General features: G+C 41.2%; 1 protein-coding gene across 3 annotated transcripts in view; it reads left to right on the top strand.

Moving 5' to 3' along the window:
* The window catches only part of St7 (suppression of tumorigenicity 7), a 233,844-nt gene that overhangs the window by 22,778 nt on the left and 187,141 nt on the right, over positions 1 to 23,925 (top strand). The gene's annotated exons all lie outside the window — the stretch shown is intronic.

Genomic DNA, 23,925 nt, shown 5'->3' with positions numbered 1-23,925 from the left:
CAGCTTTGAGTTCATGGTGATGGATGCTGTGTAGGGTGCCAGTGTTGGCTTAGTTCCTCATGTCCTTTACCCAATTCACAGCGTGCTGCATGTCCATCTCCATTATTTTAAGCAGGGCCAGGACTAGGTTGAGGCATGTGAGGTTGCTTAGCAACAGAGTCTACGAAGTTCTCACCTCTGAAAGTACAAGCTCAGTGCTCGAAGGACTTGGCTCTGTTTAATTCCAGAGTCTACACACCTTCTACCACAGTTTTGTCCTTCCTTGATTACAAATTATGTTTTATTTCTTCACGTTGTAGTTAGGATATTGCGTGGACTTTTTAAAGTTTATGTGTGTTAATAGTGGGTGTTTTCTTATTAAAATTTTTTATAGGCTGGAGGGTCTTTAAAATGATTGTTTATGAAGACAGACGTTAAGACTGGGGTAAGCCAGAAGACTCACCATTTACAGCCCCTCACCACACAAGCATCGTATCAGAGTATGATCCCCAGAACCTACATGGTTGAAGGAGAAAACTAACACCCAAGGGTTGTCCATCATCTCCACACATGTGCTGTGGCACTTATGTATCTTCTACCTCAGCTTCTGCCATAGTAAAATAAAAACAAAATAAAATTTAAACTCAGTGTAGTAAGTCAGTAGGTATGTCTCATTCCTTGTTAATCTGTGGTCAGGAACTCACTTGACCTTAGCTGGACTCTTGACTGGGTTCTGGGTTTCAGTCAACAGATCCAGTTGAGGTTGGCTCCCTGTCTCTCCTCTCAGATAAATTACTGAACAGGACATGTTTTTCTCATGGGAAGTGTTAGAAGAAAAAATGAAAATAGGAAGTTGGCCATACCAAAACACAAACAAACAAACAAACAAACAAACAAACAAAATTTATCTAGCCCACATTGGCTCAGATACTCCAGTCACTGGGGTCTTTCTTGTTTGATAATTTGAGGTTACAAAGTCATTTCCAAAGCTCACTGGGGTGGCTTTGGTGAATTTCAATACACACAGCCCAACTCCTTTATACTTCCTTCCACTGCTAAGTCGAGACAAACAGGCCAGTCCTAAAGAGGTGAGTTTAATTTGCAACACAGAAGACTGACACCTTAGCTTCAAACTCTGTCTGGGCTGCTGTGTGGCTCACGGATCACCACTTTAATAGGGGGGTTGGTAGTCCGCGGGGTTTTAGATGTGTCAGTCCTTGGGGATTTGGTGCATTCTTCTGTATCAGTGCATTTTATCCACTTAAATAGAGGAAGGTTTCTTGTTTCTTTGGTTGGTTTTGTGCCAGGAGCTTGGCTAAATATTCTGTGACTCCTGGCAACCTTATTTTTTTTTTCTTTATTAACTTGAGTATTTCTTATTTACATTTCGATTGTTATTCCCTTTCCCGGTTTCCGGGCCAACATCCCCCTAACCCCTCTCCTTCCCCTTCTATATGGGTGTACCCCTCCCCATCCTCCCCCCATTACTGCCCTCCCCTCAACAATCCTGTTCATTGGGGGTTCAGTCTTGGCAGGACCAAGGGCTTCCCTTTCCACTGGTGCTCTTACTAGGCTATTCATTGCTACCTATGAGGTTGGAGCCCAGGGTCAGTCCATGTATAGTCTTTGGATAGTGGCTTAGTCCCTGGAAGCTCTGGTTGCTTGGCATTGTTGTTCATATGGGGTCTCGAGCCCCTTCAAGCTCTTCTAGTTCTTTCTCTGATTCCTTCAATGGGGGTCCCATTCTCAGTTCAGTGGTTTGCTGCTGGCATTCGCTTATATATTTGCTGTATTCTGGCTGTGTCTCTCAGGAGAGATCTACATCCGGTTCCTGTTGGCCTGCACTTCTTTGCTTCATCCATCTTGTCTAATTGGGTGGCTGTATATGTATGGGCCACATGTGGGGCAGGCTCTGAATGGGTATTCCTTCTGCCTCTGTTTTAATCTTTGCCCCCCTATTCCCTGCCAAGGGTATTCTTGTTCCCCTTTTAAAGAAGGAGTGAAGCCTTCGTATTTTGATCATCCATCTTGAGTTTCATGTGTTCCATGCATCTAGGGCAATTCAAGCATTTGGGCTAATAGCCACTTATCAATGAGTTCATACCATGTGTGTTTTTCTGTGATTGGGTTACCTCACACAGGATGATATTTTCCAGTTCCCTCCATTTGCCTATGAATTTCATAAAGTCATTGTTTTTGATAGCTGAGTAATACTCCATTGTGTAGATGTACCACATTTTCTGTATCCATTCCTCTGTTGAAGGGCTTCTGGGTTCTTTCCAGCGTCTGGCTATTATAAATAAGGCTGCTATGAACATAGTGGAGCACGTGTCTTTTTTATATGTTGGGGCATCTTTTGGGTATATGCCTAAGAGAGGTATAGCTGGGTCCTCAGATAGTTCAATGTCCAATTTTCTGAGGATCCTCCAGACTGATTTCCAGAATGGTTGTACCAGTCTGCAATCCCACCAACAATGGAGGAGTGTTCCTCTTTCTCCACATCCTTGCCAGCATTTGCTGTCACCTGAGTTTTTAATCTTAGCCATTCTCACTGGTGTGAGGTGAAATCTCAGGGTTGTTTTGATTTGCATTTCCCTTATGACTAACGATGTTGAACATTTCTTTAGGTGTTTCTCAGCCATTCGGCATTCCTCAGCTGTGAATTCTCTGTTTAGCTCTGAACTCCATTTTTAATAGGGTTATTTGTCTCCCTGCGGTCTAACTTCTTGAGTTCTTTGTATATTTTGGATATAAGGCCTCTATCTGTTGTAGGATTGGTAAAGATCTTTTCCCAATCTGTTGGTTGTTCTGGCAGCCTTATAACCATTGGCAAAACAGGTATAGATCTTTGGCAGACATCTTTGGCAGAGAAAGCAAGGAAGGACAGGAGGGCTGGGACTGGTTTCCTATCCAATAAAGGAGAGGCCATTTTCTTTCTTTCCTCAGAACTAACTTCTCTGTTTACTCACACACTCACATTAGACTTTTGTTTACTCTTGATGAAACAATTTTTTTCTTGACTTTGGAGAGTTTCCTTTGTGAGAGGTTGCTTTCTGATCCACACATGTGAACTCGCCTCACCTCAGACCTCCTTTTGCTTTCAGGCACCAGTCTCCACAGGGGCTGGTGAAGACCCCATTTCTGAAATCCTAGACTGCAGTCCCAGAGAAGACAGCAAGAGGGAACCAGAGGGGCTGGAGATGCAGCTCAGTGCTAGACTATTTTCCTAGCATGTAGTCAGACCCTGAGTTTCATTTCTACAATCCCAGAACTGGGGGTGGGGGTGGAGAAGGATCGAGGAAAATGAAGAAACAAAGGAAAACACAGACATACCAGGAAAGGTTCCAAGGGGCAGGATTTCATGAAGCAGTAATGTGGGAAACTAAGTGCTTACATAGGTGCTATGAAAATATTCATGCTTGGCGAAGAGAACCTTCCGTCAGTGAAGGTCCATCCAGAGACTGTAATAAATTACCGTGTTCAGCAGTGTGCTCAGGATAGTGAGAAAGAATTCATTATCAATAGCCACGGATCAGTTTGTGTTTGAGACCTCTAGTTCAGGCGGTCTGCCTCCCGACAGAGTCAGCTCTTCTGGAGGAAACCCAAATAGAAGCATAGTGATCTCTATCCATTCCTCCCTTCACCTGCCTTCAGTTTGAAAATCCTGTCAAATTTACAGTGCGTCATGAGTCGCTCTTTAGTTCTTTCTTCTGCTTTTATTTCAACCCTTATAATCTTATTACACTAATCTCCTAGCCGATCTTCCTGCCTCTAATCTCTCCTAATCTCTCCTGCAACTAGGATATTGCTTTCAAATCCTTTAATATCGTTCTGTTGCCTAGCAAACAAAATGCAGACTTTAAACCTGGGGTCTTAGGCCTTATCTTCGGTGTCAGTGGACCAGTGCAGCTTGTTATTGCTTGACTTCCCTCCTGACTCCTCCCCACCTGAGGAATGTCTTATTCATATGTGACATTCATCATGCTCGGAGTGATCACCTTACGAATTCTTCACCTTAGTTATTGTGAAGGCTGCTCCATTCATCTTCAGTTCCTAGGGCTCTCCGAATCGCAATGCTTTCAAACGCTGTGAGTCCTAAATGTCCCAGAACTAGCATGCCCCACTGTTTTCTAGCCACCCCCTGTCCTGTGTTTCCTGAGAGCCCTGCCTTTCCCTCCAGATTTATTTCTGATTGATGGTACATGGTCAGGCTGTCAGCCCTTAGCCTCTTCTCCCCAGTACATGATCTTGTGGAAAAGCTGAACTCTTTTATTTGGCACTGGTCCCAAAGAAAAACAAATAGTTTATATGGACAACCCCCTCACAAACTTGACATATTTTTTTTGTTAGAATTTTTATTTTAAGATCATTTCAAATTAAAAAAAATTTGAAATTTCATTTTAACCCCCCCACGAGGGAGAATACACACAGGATGTTGTTCACTTTTATTGTGAAATATGTCAGTGTGTATTTTCTGTATATAAAGATGTTTTCTTGCATAATCACAGATAAGTATCCAAACGAGCATTAACTAATCAGACATTGGAACAGTACCACCACGTAAGTCTCAAATCTTGTTCAAGTTTCACCAGTGCCTCCAGGACTTGATTTAGAGTAGAATATCCATTTACAATCTTGCACTGAAATGTCTTGTGTCTCAGGACCCGTCAATCTGGAAAGTCCCTCTATCACTTGGATTTTTATGGCTGGTACTTTTGAGGGCTTCAGGAGGTCATATTGTAGACTCCCTCTAGTTTGTCCATTGTCCTTTGTGATTGAGTTGACTTGTTCATGTTTCCTTGGCTAGATTATGGCAGGAGAGGCTGTGCGTTTCTCACTGTAGCACTAGATAGCACTTAGTTTTCACTTGTTCTGCGCTCATGATTCCCGTTTCTGGCACACGGTTAGGACTGAGTTTGCGAGCGGATTCTTTGCTACACAGTTATTTCCTTCAGTAGTTAATGAGTACTTTTGGAAAGCCACTTCGAAACCCTGAAACTCTGCATCGACCTTAATATGTTCATTTAGTTCTTCATACCAGATAGACTCTTGGTTTCTTTCCCTTTCTGTTTAGTAGAGAATAATTTGTTATTGTTTATTATTGTCAGCAAGTTTCCCTATGTCCGTCTGGCTTGGCAATCACTGTGTAGCCCAGGTCAGACTGTGACAGTCCTCCTGCCTCAGTTTCCCAGATGCTGGGGTTATAGGATGTATCATCTTCCTGGCATCTTTTATCATTTTGATACTCAGTGGTCCCTGAGCTCTATAGGTAGTGTAATATTTTTATTCATTTTTTTGTCTTTTTTTTTTGTTTTGTTTTTGAGACAGGATCTTATGTAGCCTAGGTTGGATTGGAATTTTCTGTGTCACCTTGGATGATCTCGAATACATGATCTTTCAGTTTTAATGTCCCTAAGTGCTGGGATTACAGGCTGGTACCACTAACATACCCAGCCAGTGGGACATGATTTGAACACTCAGTTATTTTCTGAGATATTCAGTCTCCTTGTCACCAGCAATTTCTGATGGGTTCCTATTTATATTTGTTTTGGAGAAAAATATTTAGAAGAGATGATCTGGGCACAAGATATCGCCATTTGGAAGTTGTCATTTCTAGTTCTTAATAGTGAAGAAGCCTATAAATGAAAACACACACACACACACACACACACACACACACGCACACGCACACGCACACGCACACACATACACATACACATACACAGAGAGAGAGAGAGAGAGAGAGCCAGAGAGAGAGAGACAGACAGACAGAGACAGAGAGACAGAGACAGACGGAGAGACAGAGACAGAGATAGAGACAGAAGCAAAGAAACAAAAGAGACAAAGACAGGAAGAAAGAGACAGACAAACGGACACACACACAGAGTGTTACATGGAGAGATTGTTTTCTTATCAGTCTAGTCCTTGTTTATCGGTTCTCTGTGTTCCTTTAAATGAGGATTGTCCTTAATATATTTACTTACTGCTTATCTGTGTGTAACCCGTGTCTGTCTTTTCTCTCACTCTAGCTTTGACATACTTGATCTCTTTGTAGCTTCACTGAGATTCAGTACTCATGGGGGGATTGGGTGCTAGCACACAGTGTTCTCTCTTTCTTTCTTCTCTGGCACACGGGTGTCCTCCCCAACACATGGACTCCACTTGCGGTCTCTTGCTCTAGCCTGCTTAGGCTCTAGTCCTTCAGCAGGGCTGCATCCGTGCATAGATGCTGTCTTAGGGTCTCTATTGCTCTGAAGAGACACAGTGACCACAGCAGCTCTTATGACGGAAACCATTTAATTGGTGCTGGTCTACATTTCATGGGTTTAGTCCATTTAGTGGCATGCAGCATGGCAGCCTACAGGCACACACGGTGCTGGAGAGGTAGCTGAGAGTTCTACATCTAGGTCAGCAGGCAGCAGAAAGAGAAAGTGACACTGAGCCTGGCTTGAGTTTCTGAAATCTTAAAGCCCATCCCCACTGACACACTTCTTCCAACCAGACCACACCTCCTAGTAGTGCCAGTCCCTGAGCCTATGAGGCCTTTTCCATTCAACCTACCACCCAGGCTGATGCTCTCTTTAACTTTCTCTGGGCTTCCTTGCTGTCTGTACCCATCAGTCTCTGTTCTGATGTTTACAAAGATACCTGTCCCTAGTGAACCCCCTACAGGGCACAACACTAACATTTCTAGGAAGGGGAAGAGGAAGGCCTACTTTCCCTTCTCGTTCTTCTTTCTCTTTAACTTGTAAGTCTTGACAATCTATTTTCTGGTTAATATAGATTTGGGGTTGCATTTATTCATTATTGTTCGTTTACAAAAATTAGTGGTTCTGAGTTTCAGACCTGGGTCATTGGGCAACATAGACAGGCCCTACCACTGAACAAGTCCCATCTCTGGAATTTAGAAAGTATTGTCCTCTTTCATTTAGCTGTGTCATTGTATGTGTTCCACCTCTCAGTTCTTAGTGTGGGATTGGTCTAACTCTATAAATAAGAGAGGACTCGAAGAATGGAACCATACTGGAAAGATTCTGTATCCTGAAAGCAAATCCCAACCTACACCCATCTATCTCAGGAAGGGAGAGAGGCAAAGATACTTTTGGATATTAATGTTCGAATAATAACCCACAAAGGCCTCTCTTGTGAAGTGGACAACCTTTTTTATTTTTTATTTTTAATCTCTGGGAAACATTTCCTCCTTGCTGGAAGCAGGTTAGAGATTAATCAGACTCTTCCCATGTGGCAGAAGGATCTACTGGTCTGTCAACTTTTCCACTAAGAAACAAAAGTTACTTGAGGAACCGGAGTTGCAGGCTCCATGAGAGGAAGTCTTGTCTGTGAGGACACTTGTGGTCCCAGCCACACGGTGTCCAGCTCCAGGAGGCTTGAGTTATACTGTTTGCTAACCCTGGTTTTTACTTAGACATGATCGAAAACTCCGAGATCTCACCTCACCAGGTTCCAGACTAAGGTAGGCCTGTCTTTAGCTAGCATGTGGTTCTTTCAGTCTGAGAGATTTGCTGATATTTAGCCAAGTATAGTAGAAGCATATTATACATAGCCTAATGTGTATTTTTTAGACACCCCACTTACTGCTTTACCTGATTTACCCACGTTTGAGGACACAGTAATAGATAATCAACATATGAATGATGGCTCTATCATTTAATGCCTATGCTATTTAAATTATTAAATACTTGAGGGTCAGTTTCTTAGATAGTGGCTGATTTGATAATTGACTTACTGGTTACTGCGAGGATTAAGTAGATTATAACGTATGTAATTGGGACCCCTGTCCACGGCCTAGTGCAGACATCGTTTACACTCTTCCACTTCAAGGAGTTCATAGGATGCCAAGTCAGCCAGCACTGCTCTGTTCCTGTCATTGCAGACACTTTGCCGTTGTCTGATGCCTGGCCTTCCCCTGGAAACAGCAGCTACTGATTAAATTTGTTAACAAAATTGGGTCCTGAACAAGAGCTGTCTGTGATTTGGGTTTGGATCCTAAATCCTTTGCATCTACCACACCCAGAGCCAGTAACTCCTCTTGCCACTAGATGGTGCTTGTCCGTGAATCTGTGAGTCTCTCCTAAGGGAGCCTGCATTGTTTGGGGGGAAAACCTTTTGTAGGTCTTTGAGAATTACGTAATGGTGTTGTTGCTAATGCTTACCCCGGTGATGAGGTGTTTTTATGGCTGAAGTGCTGTAGGGTAGGGGCAAACAGCTGAGAATTTAAAACTTCCGCTTGACCATTCTGCTAATCATTGCTTCTCTGGTCTACCTTCCCAGCCCCTAAGTGTAAGGGTGAGATGTTTAAAACAAACAAAAGAATGAGAGGAGGAAATGAAATAACAGGGTTATGACATTCATACTTTAGAGATGCCTTCACAATTGGAATGAGGCTAATTCCCGAGTTAGTTAGAACTATCAGAGTTACAAACCGAGCGTACAGTCTGAGGGCTTCTTCTCCCATATAATTTCCCCTTGATTTTTCAGTATGGTCAGGAAAATACAGCAAGTACTTCACCCTGAGACCTATTGATAGTGGATAATCAGCATAGTGTACACTCAAAGAGCATGCATCACTCTGGGTTAGTGATTCCTTAAAAAAAATGTGAAGTGATTTCTGCATTATCTCCTGATAACTTTCTGGGGACAGTTACCAGGCCCGACTCACTTGAAGATGTACAGGTAAGACCTGGCCCCTTGCTTGCGTAAAGGTAGGAATACTTAACTATATTTGGCTGAGGTTAGTTGATCTGACGGATATAGTATATGAAAAATAAGGGAAAAATTACCAAAGGTTGTGGCTTAGATGCTTTTAGATGGTCTGAAATGGGAGGCCTGTGAGATATTTCCTTCTCACTGTATTTTCATGGACAGATGACATAACCAGTCAGGGACTTAATAGTTTGGTAAGTAGATAATTTACATTTTTTGGAATTTACCAAGTAGAACTCAGAATAGATATGGCACATGTGAATAGAGTCTGTTATGTTTAAAAAAGTGAAAAAGTAGAGCCTAATGGAAAGCTGAGGAATGTGCTAGACATGACGGAACCGAGAACGTCTCCAGGCATCAACACAGCAGAAAGCTGGGGACAGTTTCCCCAGAATCTGCAATAGTTCTCAGAATGAATGATTTCCAGTTACTTCGGTTTTTACTGTTGCCACTGTCCTTATTTCTTAAATGGCTGTCCCAATACTGGTCTTGGAGAAAGTGAACTCCTATGCCCCAAGCCCTGCTGGCATCAGATAGGATAGGGGAGAGAAGTGGTAGGGGCAGGTTCTAGGTGGATGCTCAGATCTTCACACTGAAGGATCAGCGAGGAGTTGGGAGTATGAGTTAGAGGTAGAGAGTAGATTTTGGACACAATCAGCTCACTGGTAGGTTTAAGGTCCCCAGAGTAGATTACTTATTGCCAAGGTAGTTATACACAGGAAGTGTTAAATTGCATTCTAAGCTTTCTTTTTTTCCTTTTCTTGCTCTTGATATTTTTTTTATTTTATTAATTTTTTATTAGATATACTTCTTTACTTACATTTCAAATGTTATTCCCCTTCCCAGTTTCCTGTCCATGAGCCCCCTCCCTTCCCTCTCCCTCCCCCATACAGGTATCCCCCCCATACATCCCCCTTACTGCCTCCCCCACATTCCTCTACACTGGGGGTCCAACCTTGGCAGAACCAAGGGCTTCCCCTTCCACTGGTGCCCCAACAAGGCTATTCTCTGCTACATATGCAGTTGGAGCCCTGGGTCATGTAGTCTTTCGGTAGTGGTTTAGTCCCTGGAAGCTATGGTTGGTTGGCATTGTTGTTCTTATGGGGTTGCAAGCTCCTTCAGCTCTTTCAATACTTCCTCTAGTTCCCCCCAATAAGTGGATATTAGCCAAAAAGCTCGAATTACCCAAGATGTAATCCACAGACCACAGGAAGCTCAAGAAGAAGGATGACCAAAATGCGGATGCTCCCACTCCTTCTTAAAAGGGGAAAAAATATCCATAGGAGGGGATATGGAAGCAAAGTTTAGAGCAGCAACTGAAGGAATGGCCATTCAGAGCCTGCCCTACATGTGGCCCAGATATATACAGCCACCAAAACTAGATAAGATTGATGAAGCTAAAAAATGCATGCTGAAAGGGACTGGATATAGATCTCTCCTGAGAGACACATCCAGAGCATGTCCAATACAGAGGTCAATGCTAGCAGCAAACCACTGAACTGAGAACATTCTAAGCTTTCTAATGCAAAGTGTTTGGGAAGATGTGGAAGAACCAGTCAAGAAAACAAAAGGAAAGGAAGGAAGGAAGGATAGACAGGAGAAAGGAAGGAAGGAAGGAAGGAAGGAAGGAAAGAAGGGAAGAAAGAAAGAAGAAAAAGAACGAGAAAGAAAGAAGGAGAAAGAAAGAAGGAGAGAGAGAGAGAAAGAAAGAAAGACAGAAAGAAAGAAGGAAGGAAGGAAGGAAGGAAGGAAGCAGTAAAGTCTTCTGGTAAGAATTATGCTCATTTTGAGCCTTCAAATGGTCTGCCTGTCCACATTGCCAATCTCCAGCTTCCCATCCTCCAGACTCCAGTATCATCTCTTTCAGGTCCCTGCTTCCTCAACAGAACACTACCCAACATGCAGGATTCTGAGTGCGATCCGAGGCGGGTGTGGTAGTGCACACCATTAGTCCCATCACTCAGGAGGCAGGGCAGATCTATGTGAGTTTGAGGCCAGCCTGGCCTACAGACTGAGTTCCATGACAGCCAGAACTATACAGTTGGACCTGTGTCAAACAAACAAGCAAAACCAACACACAGTCTGATCCTCTGCCTTCTCTTCTTATAGACAAGTGGAAAACACATTATTTGATGAAGTGAGCTGGACAGAAGGCTCAGTGTATAAGAGTGCTTGTTGCACAAAGTGCATGTGCCCACATGAACAGCTCAGCCTGACTGTGTGATGCCCACCCCAGTGTTTCTCTGGGTATGTGCAGTCCTGAGGGGTCCTCAGTTACTCTCCACCTTATTCAGCGGAGCAATGTTTCTCCATTGGATCTAGAACTTGCCATCATGGGCTAATCTCGCTAGCCAGCTTGCTCCTCGTCTCCACTTTCCCAGCTCTGAAGTTAGAAGGCGACCTACCTGGCACTTACGTGGGTGTTGGGGACCTGATCTCTGGTGCTGCTTGTTACCAGCACTTTATCCATTGACTGTCTCCCCAGCCCCAGTGTGTTTTTATATACAAAACACAACAGGCTTCCCAACTAGAGAAACCACTGCCACTCTTTGGGAAAGTTACCCTGAAATGACTAGATTTATCTGAGAGGGTGTAATTTACTTTCAAACCTCGGACTCATTGTTTTTAGATGAAAAGAAACCTTCGGTGATGTTTTTGTGTACTAGACTATGAAAATGAATTCTGCAAGACATTAGAGGGAATATCTCAACTTGAAACGTTCTCTCAGATACCACAATAAAAAAGGGGAAGTAGATGTATGGTTATGGATGAAAATTTAGTAATATTTATGTTGAGAAATCAATTCTTGGAATAAAAGTAATATGTCTTCATTTTAGTAAACATAATGTTTCCCCATTTCAATAAGTGACTGGAGATTTCATTACAGACTTGTCATTCTCTGTTTGTTCATTTAGATTCACTCTTCAACTTAAAATTTATCATAGGTATTTATTGTACAGGGTGTCATGTAAGAACATTTTCATGCACATGTATATTATATAGTTAAGAGATGTTCTGCTCTACTAGTTCATACTTTCTTTATTTTCCCTCCCCCAGGAGGAGTCCCCTTTGTTGTTTCCCTGGACAGTGTTGTGTGTGTGTGTGTGTGTGTGTGTGTGTGTGTGTGTGTGTGTGTGTGTATGTGTGTGTCAGTAGAAATACAGATTAACACTAGATTGACATTCCATTTACTTTGGTTAGATTGGAAATCAATAAGAACATAGACAATAAAAATATTAGTGAGGATGTGGACAGAAGGAAACCTTCAGGTGGGAATGTAAACTTGTCTAGCCAGTACAGAATATCAATATAAAAGTTAATCACAAAATTAAAACCAGATTCTCCGTGTGGCCCAGCTATTCCACTCCTGTGTATGTATGAAAAGGACTCCAAGTCAATGGATCACAGAGATTTTCTACCTTTTCATTTATTTAAAAAAAGTTTTGTTATTTTAACTTCATATATGTGTGTGTGTGTATGTGTGTGTGTGTGTGTGTGTGTGTGTGTGTGCAAACTGAAGAACGTTGGTTTATAGGAGTTACAGCAGAATCCTTGCCCTCAGTCTGGAGCTGGTGTCCTCTTGAGGAAAGCAAGTGCTGCTTCTCTGCTGCTGAGCCATCTGCCTAGCCATGAGAGTTCCTGAGTCATTACGGGCTGGATTGTTGGTGTTTTGAGAAGGGAAGAGGTCCCTGTTACTTATAATGGACTTACACTTATACCCCCTTCCTCAGCTCCTGAGAGCTGCATTGCAGTCATGTACCACCATGTCTGGCTCTGCATTTTAAATCTCTCTCTCTAGATACCTATTGGATAAGACGGGCTTCAAAAATAGCTTTAATGCCCTCACGATGGGAGAGACAATAAGCCAAAGAGCAGAGTGGCTTTGGAACTTTTTTCTGGCTGTTTACTTTCCCCTTAAGTGGCCATCCAGTATCCTGTATTATCTTCATTTGCATTTGCAGCTAGCTATGTAGCTTTGCAAAATGACTGATGTAGTAACAGAAACTTCTAAGTTTTGGGGCACTAGGAAGACTAGTGAATGCATCAGAAGCTTGGGAACTTCCCACCAGAGGCCATACGGAGACGCATATAGGGTCTTTGTGCTGTCATAATGACTGGTCAGCATCACGGGACATTGATGCCTAGGGACTAGGACTGTGCACTGTTTAGTCTTATCTCGCTCATTTACAGCATCCTATTGGAGGAATGCTGGTGGCTGTTTTTGAAGGTAAGAATTTTATTAAAATTTAGTGAAAGAATCTTATTAAAGTTTTGAAAAACTCCTATATTTGGTTATTGTTCCCCCAAACTTTTGCCGTAAGGATTTTCTATGCTATAGCTTGGGTCATATAATTAGTAGAGTATTTTAAAGTTGGTGCTGAAAAACTATTGATTTTTTTTTTGGAGTAGACACCAATATCATGTATGATATGGTATCATATACTGATACGGTATCAACTGTGCTTAAAAACTCAGGGAAATGAGTGAAACAAATGTGTTCTTTAGGTAGGGGGAAAAGAGCAGGGGTGGAGGTATGGGTTTCCTGTTTGTTGAAACCTCCAGCAGCTACTATTTATATCTGTCTCAGAGGACAAATTGCATTAGTAGTAGTATGTTGTGTATGAGTGTATCTATAAACTGTACTTTCAAGTTTCCAGGCTACCTTCTTCAAAGAACATCCTAGGAAAGAAAGTACCAATGCTCAGCAAGGCTGAGCATTTCCTGCTTTCTGTTGTGATGTGGACTTGAGGTGTCTGCGGCGAACTGGACCTTTTACCTGATAGGTCAGCTTCAGTGAGAAGCTTCATGTGTGTGGGAGTCACAGTGAGTTAATGAGGTCATCCAGTTGTAGGGCAGGTGGTGGTACTTTTAGAGGCATCAGTGTTAGATGTTAGAAGATCCCAGAGCCTTTGGGGATTGCCTGAGTCAAGTCTGGAAGAAGGCATTGCCTCTGTAACTCATTTAACCAGTGGTGGTTGCAGAACTATTTCCACTTTTTGGACAATTTATTTATGATAGAGTGATAATTGTGTTTATGACAACGATTGTGCTAATATCAATATAGGCTATATATTTCATAAAAGGGCAGAGGTGACCATTTTCTTATCCCCCACTCAATAACACAGTAATTATATGACTCTTACTTTATTCTAATTAAATACAATTGGAATTTCAGCTATACCCGGAGAAAGAGTATAATAAAAATATATGGAAATCCACTTTATACATATAATTTACACTGTAAATCAATTAAGATTTATTATTTTGGTATTTCAGGCTTATAATGTAGTATTTGGTTATGTTTTCAAGTTCCATTTAATTAATTCCAATTGATAGCTTGATATATTTTAGTGTATTATACTTCAAATTACAGCCAGTTATGCAGTCTGTATGTTTTAGCTTACTATGTATTGGAGTGGCAGTGTTCAATATCCCTCTCTCCCTCCTCCCAACCTTCCTACATACATGTTAAAGGTAGAATACTTTAGGAGCTATTGATTGAATGAAAAAATTCTCCAACTCAAATACATAGAACATAAAATCTATTATGTTATGGCCAACATCAGATGCATGTACTGATTTTGACTTTAACGATATGAAATTTTTCCCCTGTGGTCTACTGGGATTTGTTAAAAAGGTTTCTGAAGAAGAGATGTAAATGTTGTTTGCAAGCTCTAGTAGCTGCTGACCTGAGTTTCTTTGCTAGGTGACTACAATCTGTTTAGAGCTCTCTCTCTCTCTCTATCTCTCTCTCTCTCTCTCTCTCTCTCTCTTTTAGTTTCTGTTGTCTCTAAGGTCAGAAACTCTCTTTTTTCACTAATTAATTTATTCATTTACTTTTTACAGCCTGATCAGACCTTCCTCTCCCTTCTGTCCTTCCAGTCCCTCCCTCTGCCCTATGTCCCCCTCCTTTTCTCCTTAGAGAAGGGGAGACCTTCCATGGATATCAACCCAGCTTGGCATATGAAGTTGTAGTAGTACTCGGGGGATCGTCTTCTATGAGGTTAGACAGTGCTGTCCGGTTAGGGGAAATGGATCCAAAGGCAGGCAACAGAGTCAGAGACAGCCCCTGTTCCTGCTGTTAGAATGAGTACCAAGTTGTACATCTGTGACATATGTGTAGGGAGCCTAGGTCCATCACATGCATGCTCTCTGGTTGGTGGTTCAGTCTCTGGGAGACCCTTTGTGCCCAGGTTATTTGATTCTGTAGGTTTTCCTGTATATCTTTTCACATTCTTAATATGAAAACAAGTTCTGGTGAGGTGAAACATATTTGTTAATATGTTATGATAAAATACCTTAAGTTGTTCATGTTATTTGTCACATAACTTACTTATGATTTATTACGAGACATAAAACTGTATATATGACTAAAAAGTCCAATCTTACATTAACATTGTAGAAAATCTACAAGCCGTCCATCTAGTCCTAGATTGAACTTCGCTTTCCTTTCAGCTACCTGCTGCCTGTTGTGAGACAAGTGCTTCACAGGGGCGGCTAGCATTCAAATGAAAATATGTCCAGTTTTCATGAGCACTTAGGTTGCAGTTTTAAAAGATTTATTCATTTTTATTTACACATGTGTACCTGCTTGTGTGTGTCTGTGTGTGTGTGTGTGCCTGCTTGTGTGCGTCTGTGTGTGTGTGTGTGCCTGCTTCTGTGCATCTGTGTGTGTATGTGTGTGTGTGCATGTGCGTGTGCATGCGCGTGCGTGCGTGTGTGCCTGCCTGCCTGCCTGCCTGCATGAGTTTATGACCATCATGGGAATTTATTTGCATCATGCACCTGCAAGTTCCCACTGAGGCAGAGGGCTCACAAATGTCAAGGTTGTGTTATTTCTAAGAAAACAGTAGTTTCTTTGATTAGAACTATGTTTCCCATGGTCTTTGAAATAGCCAGAGATAGAAAGGAAATTATCAGCCTCTCGCTCAAAGGATAAGGGAAAGTGGAACCTTTGGTAGAAAAACTAGCTTGGTCAGATACTGTGGCCAGTAGCTCACTACAAATTATTGTATTTTAGTGATGTCAGGACCTCAGAAATAATCCATCATTTTAGTTTCGTGAATCAGTTTTGTTTTGAAATGCCAGATCTCCTAAAGAATTTAACTGTGAGATTAAGATCTAACCTACATTTTTTATTTCTCAGTAATTCTATTTCAGCCAGTATAAATGGATTCAGACTTTTTCATAGCAAAACAACTATTGTTTATATATACAACACTGAGTATGTTTTGTACAGAGTTTTCTGGTTTATAATATAACTGTGAGAAAATCAGGAACTCTTACACGATATTTATTTATTTTATAACTGTTGATGGTTAGAAATACATGTGGGGTGGAAAGGAGTGGAAGTGATGAGTGGAAGTGATGAGTGGAAGTGACGTTATCCTGTGAAAGTAGCCAAGGACTTACTGGGAGCTGCTTTAGCACTTGCCTACCAACCACCAAGTCAAGTGCATTAAGGAATGGACGAGGTCCTACCCAACTATCAAAACTCTGTTTTTTCCCATGGTGTCTTTTAAAACGCAGGGAACTGGGATAACTCTTTCTGTGAGTTCCCAGCCCCCACTGTCCCTGAGACAGTGGTTGGTGGAGTCCATTACTTTGAGTCTTGTCAGTGGCAGAGACTTTTTCCAGAGAATGCTCACGTCAATGACAGATCGCAGGGTTGCTCTTGTGTGAAACAATGTTTTCTAATATATTGACTATAATTGCAAAAGCGTAATATTTCCCAACATATGATTATAAGACATTTTGTTCAGAGCCTCTACAGTTTTATCAGAACACAGGTGCCTGCATTTATTTAAAATGTTGATGGGAGTTGTGTACTAAAATAGCAGGGTTCATTTGTGATAGAGACTGGAAAGGGGGTATAGCATCTGAAATGTTTACAATTTGGCCTTGTATAGAAAGACTTTGCCTGCCCATTATAGAGCAGCGAGAATGATGTATGTCCCAGAGAGCCATCCATGAGTGTTGTAACTGCTCTTTTTACCTGGGACACTAGTTGAATTCTACCATATTGGCTTGAAGAATTTCTCCATTTCTCTTCCTTCCCTAACAACCATTTATGATTCATTCATGACTGTTTGCCTGACTTCCTCTCACTATTTTCTAGTGGTTCTTTTCTGCAAACCAGGTGTACAGACCAAAACCACACAGGAAGCGCTGTGGTTTGTCTGATGAAGCTGTATCTGACATGTTACCTACCTGTTTGTTATAGAAGCCTGGAATTTAATTCTCTTCTTCACAATAGAGCATTGATTCAAATGTATATAATGTGGCTTTCACTCTCAGTGGGTTGAATAAGCCTATTACTGTTGGGTCCATGTTTATTAAGAGAAAAATCTTAATTATTCATTAATTCCTAATTACTAATTACTAATGTTACTACATTAGTATTACTAATGTTACTACATTAGTATTACTAATGTTACTACATTATTAACTTTAGTTATGTTTATCATTATTCATTACATTAACCTTCAATACTTCAAATACTCCCCCTAATCTTCTAATAGAGGAAGTCTTTTAAGGTTATTCCCCTCTTCAATTCTGGTGTCAGGTTCCTTGAGGCCCATGCAAAAGGAGAGGCCCCTGCTACTAAGTAAGATGCTTGTGTCTGACAGCCATTGAAAGCTTTGGGTACTGTCACCAAATTTTGAAAGCTTAGAAGTAGGTTCTGTGCATCTAGAAAGAGTCCTTATTGATGGTTTAGAGTTAGGTAAAGCAGATCTACTATCAGGGTTCACCCCTGCATTTGTCATAACTGTGTTCTGTGCCTTGGTCTGAGTCATAGGGGTGAGTTGAGCATATGAAGACACTGCTTATTTCACAGGACTCTTCTACTATCTGGTTGGTGTTTGATCTGGTAAATGTCCAAACTTAGAAGCTTTGAGGTAAGGCATGCAGGTGGAGCTTCCTGACAGCACGTGGACTCTGTCTGGAGGGATCTTCTTCAGGCAGAGACCCTTTGCAGTGGGGTCTTCTCACACTTTGAGGTGAGCCTAAGACACTCAGTAAATGGAGCAAAGTTTGATGTCAAAAGAGAAAGACAGAGAGAGAGACTGAAAAGAGAGATACCGAGGGCAGCAGAGACTGTGCACACTGGAGTCAAAGCTGGGAGAGTGGACAGGGAGACAGCTTAGGTGAAGTTTGATCATGATGCATCAGCAAGAGGAAGTTGGGGCTTTGCCGTGACACGCAGTAAGGAGGGTAAGAATCAAGTTGTGGATAATATAGAGAAACCCTATATTATCATTCTACAATGTGGAAAAAGAGGGTGAATGGTTATAATCCAACTCTGGGACTCTCAAACCCCTAATTACAAAGTGAGTTAGTGTATGGGTTAGAAATGTAAGCTATTGTGGGAAAGCTATGGTTTTGGGTTTTAAGAGCGAGCAGAGAAGTGGGAGCTGTGATCATTCTCCTCTGGGGGAGATTGAGAGCCACAGGCTCTACATGGTAGAAGGCAGTGCTGAAGTGTGAGGGAAGCTGTCCTCAGTCCCTGGGCTGTCCCTGAGCGGTCTGGGGCTTACAGAGGTCCAGTGAATGCTTGTGTAGCCACTGTGAGGCCCTGTGTGCAGCCATCCCGCTGGGCTGTGAGGACACTGTTTCTTCCCAGTCAAGCATCACCACCACATTTTCCTTTACGTAACGGCCATTTTGTAATCCCAAGGCAAGTGGGTCTTGGTGAGATCAAGGCCAGCCTAGTCTAGATTTTGCAAGCTTCAGGTCAGCCAAGGCTACATTGTGATTTCCTATCTCAAAAATCAAAACAAAACAAAGTAAATAGCTTCAATTTGAGTTTTGTTTTGTTTTTTTTTTAAATTTTTTTTTAACAACTCTAAAAGGCAAATTGTCCGGATGTTCAAATTACTTGGAAAGGGAAGGAAAATTGTGTAGGGAGGGAAAAACCCACCATTTTTTAGTCTTATCTTTAGGAAAGGTTAAGAACTATATCAAGATGGAATAGCCATATACTCAAAAAATCATAACAATTGACATTGAAGGACTGGGTGGTGGTCGCTCATGCCTTCATTCCCTGCCCTCTGGAGGCAGAGGCAGGTAGATTTCTGAGTTTGAGGCCACCCTGGTCTACAGAGTGATTTCTAAGACAGCCAAGGCTACACAGTGAAACCTTGTTTCCAAAAACACTAAACAAACAGTCGTCAGTGAAGGAAAAGGTGGCTCAGGGTGTTTGGCAATGGGGAATTAAAGATCACATCTGAGCTTTCTCAGCAATGACCCTATGCCCTTAGTGTAAGCTGACATCCTTTTCAGGACCTGGGTAAATGGGTTGGTGGTCTTAGGTTCTAGATATGCTTTAAAGGATTATTCTTTTATCACCTTTTTAAGGCTTGTTAGGTTTTGGTCTGTAGTGTTTCAAATGGATCAATTGCACATACATACCGTGAAATGAGTAAACACAGCGACCAAACGCTTGGACACCAACTCCTTTCAGTTATGAGACTTCATAACACCGAGAGCTCCGGCAAGTAGTGGATGGCCTGAAGCTTTCTGTATTTCACTTAAAATAATTAGAGAGCCCCCCCTCATTTTAACCTAAAATAACAGGAAACAAATGAGACGTGGGGAGACTTTTCTAAGGATGACTTTACAAAAATAGTCAAAGGGGCACAGCCACAACTGAGTTACTGCTGAGTTGAGATAAGCAGCCGTGTGTGCGTGTGTGCACATTCATAAGGCAGGCTCCCCCAAGCATGTTGCCTAGTCGGGGAGCTGCTTGGTTTTGTGGCTGATAGAGTTGTGCTTTGAGAACTACCCAGTTTCCTGCTTACTGCTTCACTATGGAATATGCAGGTAAAGTGAAATTTAGAATAGGCTCTGACTGTATAGAATAACTTTAAATATAATAATTTGATCTTTTAAAATAGCATCACATTATGTAAGCTTGAAAATATAAACTAGTTCATTCTTTACTACATGTGAACTTGTTATATACAATTGTCACTAATTTCAGAGAAGAATGCAAAGGAATTTCTCAGACATGCTCCTCTGTTTCTTCTGCATCAGTTGGAGTCATACCCATAGAAACTTAAACGGCAACCCACAATAAATTCATATTTCTCTTCTTTTGGTCAAAAGCTTAAAGTCAAGCATCTGAATTTAGGTCATGCCATACATACAGAAAAAAATAGAATAGAATTTATACATAATTCTGGAACAGATGTCTTGGTATACTAGTGATGGTACCTCCTCCCAATACTAGACGTACTAAGTCATTTTAAGTTGCGTGTATACTGCCATTAATATACTTCTCTATTGTTTTCAAATAATGCTTTATTTGCACAATTGATATTTTAAAGATGCAACTTTAACAAGTAGATATCAAGCAATATACTAAGAAAAACCTTAATAGAAGGGAGGGTAAAAATTTAGATATGACAGTTTTAAAATTTGTGTGTATGGTTTTAATTCTGCCACATTAATAAATGCATTCGTTAGGTTTACTATTGGATTATTAGGGGATATTTCAAACATTATCTTCCGTAATTATTTTTTACTCATTTTCAAACATGGTACATTCAGTTTACTACCTTTGAAGAGAGCAGCTCATGTTTTCAGTTCCTGGACAGATGATTATTTTGAGCAGGAATAGAGGCTGCATTGTGCAGTCTGCACAGTTCAGTGTGACCCCTCTCCTACTCAGTCACACCTTTAGAGCATCAAAAGGGATAGCTTCCAATAGAAAACCGATGTTTGGTGATTTATCAATAGATTCACTGTTAGAAAATGTAAGGGGCCACCGGCATCCCCGTTTCTCCTGGACTTTGCCATAGCCTTCCAGTTGGTGTCTGTGTTATTCATATGACTTCACCTTTTTGTTTTCAGATCTCTGTTGAAATGTCGCCTTTTTAAGGGATCACCTGGGAATTTTGCTCAAATGCTCTACCGTTCATCCCATTCCCCAGTTCCTTTCTGTGTATCATCACAGTATACAGCACCACTTCACATGCAGCATACCTGTTCCTATACCAGGACTGCAGTAGGCGCTATAGAGGACTGCAGTAGGCGCTATAGAGGAAGGTGTTAGTTTGTACTATGCCCATGGAGAAGGAGCAGAGCAGTGTAAACGTAGGCATGGGTTTCTCCTAAAAGTGCTTCCTCACTTCCTCCTCTGGCTCAGCAGGCAGTGCCACTCAAGCCTGGCAACTTGTTTGATCTCTGGAACCCAGCCGTAGATGGAAGAGGGCGAGCTCCACACAGGTCCCCGCGCCTTCACTTCTGCACCGAAGCTTGTCCACCACAGTGTTAAATGATAGTGATAAATCTAAAAAGATCTGATGGTTATATTTATCACTGTTTCCAATTTTATAATTTCTTCTTTCGTTATGTGTGTGTGTTTGTGGTGTGCGTGGTCACTTTTGCCCATGTGTATACGGAGGCCGGAGGTTGACATAGAAGTCTTCTTCAATCACCAGCTGCTGTGCTCATTGAGGTAGGGTCTCTGGACTGAACCCACAGCTCCCTGATGTGACTAGTAACTGGCCATCCCCTGTTCTCTTATCATGATTATTTTGAACATTAAATTATTTGGGATATTAGCATTTTCTCCCATTGTTAATTTTAATTCATTTACAAGTCAGGTCTCTCTCTCTTTTTTTTTTTTAAATAAAAACTGAATTAAAGCTTTTATTACTGTTACTATTCATGTATTTGTGCTTTACGTGTCTGGGGCACATGTACCGTGATGTGCATTTGGAAGTCATAGGCCAAGTTTGGATCTTTCTCTCGAGTCTTACATGATTTCTAAGACTGAGCTGACTCAGGCCCTCAGGCTTGTGCAGAAAATACTTTTACAGACAGTCACCTTGCTGGCCCTCATTGTTAATTTTGTCCTGAAATTCACAATAATGTATTTATAAGTGGGAGGGCAAAGTCCTTGGCATTAATAATTAGACAAAGTGACTATAAAGATTACTCTGGTTCTGAAATCTATGTGACCTTTTTTTGGCAGGGGGAGTAGAGTGTTTAGGAACTTTAACTCAGTTTTAATTTTCTTCATTTGCTTCCGTTACATTTCCCTTAGGCAACACATTAAAACATGTGTTTATTCTCTGAACATACTAGAGGAGATAATTAGAGCAAATGAAACTTCTGACGTAGTTTTTGAAATGAGGAATATTCAATGATGAGCAGCCAAACTTTCTAAGGCGTTTGAAACACCTCAGACCTTGGCGTCAGGAGTCAAGTGGTGTGAACTTTGCCCCAGGTTGTTGACCTGTCAGATGTCTAGTGTTTTTAGCAGACTGATGCCTCTAAGATTATCTAAAAAGAAGGCTTCTTGGAAAACATTATTACCTTTAACCTAATTCTTATAACCCTGTGCCCAAACAGAGACATTGCTCTGTGCTGTGCATTGAGCTCACGGTTGAGCTGAAGCAGGGAGTCCCCATCAGTTGGTGACGGCTCAGGCTCCTTGCATCGTCCTCATCATGGCCTCTGTTGGAAAGACTCTCATCCTCAGGGCACCACCTTCTTTTCCACCTTCTCTGAGTTTTTTGATGGCCATATCCATCCATTACTTCAATGACTTCACATACAACATCTTGTACACAATTTAAAGCAGATCTTTCCCAGGGAAAAAGTAAATAAGCAAATAAACACATACGAGATAAACTTTGGCTTTAAGGTCCCACCACTCTCAGTGTATTCCTATTCCCACTTGCTGCAGGTACACCTCAGCATTATTCATATTTCTCCTTAGCTGTTGGCTTTTTTTTTTTTTTTAAGAAACAGGGGCATTTTTACATATTTACAATTTAATTCTTGCTGAAATTTTTTTACTACTTCTATAATTTTTAGTTTTCTTTGGTGACTTATTTTTTTATTCATCTCTATCCACACTTTCAACTCATTTGTTTTACTTTTATTTCAAAAAATGCTATATAATTTTTAGCAATTATTTGCTCATTCTTTTCAAGAGGTGTTACAGCAGACAGACCAACAGCTTTGCTGTGGAACCAGACCTCCAGGATCTGAATCTCAACATCATACTTATTACTTACACCCTCTCGGCAAATTAACCTATAGATGTACGTAATAGAATCTCCTCGTGGGGCCGGTGTGTAGAGTAAATGGACGAGCACGTATAGAAGTCCCAAATAGTACAGACACGGAGTACGCAAAGAAACATTGCATATAGTTTTCTTTTCGTTCACACTCATTCATAGTGGCTCATAATGGCTCAGTGTTATGGATGTTAAGACAACTTATCTTGAACAAACTGTACAGTGAATACAACCAACTGTTATGCAAGCAGCCGAGATGATGAAGCAGGTCTACATGTAATAGCCAGAGAAACTACTAATGCTACTTTTAGGTGTCATTTGCCACCCCACATTCTTGCCCTACATTTAATGTTTAAGAGTTGTGTCCATTTTACAACAGTTCTTTGTAAACAAAAGAAAGTGTACTAGCTGAGAATGAGTGGAGGGGTCTTGAACTCTTGAACCTTCTCCTGTACATGATTTTAGTGGAGTATTACGCACACAATGCCCGTTTTGTACATTTCAGAATTCTAAAAGCATTGAACAAACTTCCTGCTTTGCTTGAAGTAGGCCACTCTAAAGAAAGTTCATGTACTTTACTATGTGTGTTTTAAAACCCAGATCTAGGAGAACCGGAATAAGATAATGCAGGAAGACTTTGATTTGCTCTGTAAGTCAAGAAGCAAATTGCTGTTATTTTCAATTCTTTTTGTTTGAGCAGATTAAGGAGAAATACGTTAGTCACAGAGTCCCATTTGCCCACAAGTGTATGCAGGTGTGAGAACACAGCCTTCAAATGCCAGAGTTACTACAAAAATGATAGAAATCTTCAAAGGGTTAAACTCAAAGTAAGGCAGAAGGAGTAAGAGGAGAAATATGCACCCACAACTCTGGACATATTCCCTGTTTTCATATTTGAATGACGTTTGCCGATAAGTGAAAGTGTAACCTTTGCTACTGGAGGCTGTCATTTCCCTAATGCATTCATGTGTGTGAGAGCTCCAAACATATGCAGCACATGGCTTTCCATCTATTTGTGATTAAATGTACAACCTTAGATGTCAGCTCACCGTAATTTAGAGATAGTAATCTGGAGCTCTAAGTTATAACTTTTAAGTGCAGATTGTTTTTCTCGTTTCTGATGCTCATTAATTCCCTTGCAAAGCTTTATTTGCTGTAATGTAACCAAGAGCCCTGGTCCGCGTGT

Source organism: Rattus rattus, chromosome 6, assembly GCF_011064425.1.
Source record: "Rattus rattus isolate New Zealand chromosome 6, Rrattus_CSIRO_v1, whole genome shotgun sequence".
Lineage (NCBI taxonomy): Eukaryota > Metazoa > Chordata > Mammalia > Rodentia > Muridae > Rattus > Rattus rattus.
The sequence above is the reverse complement of the archived record's forward strand: the minus strand, read 5'-3'. Positions and strand labels throughout refer to the sequence as shown.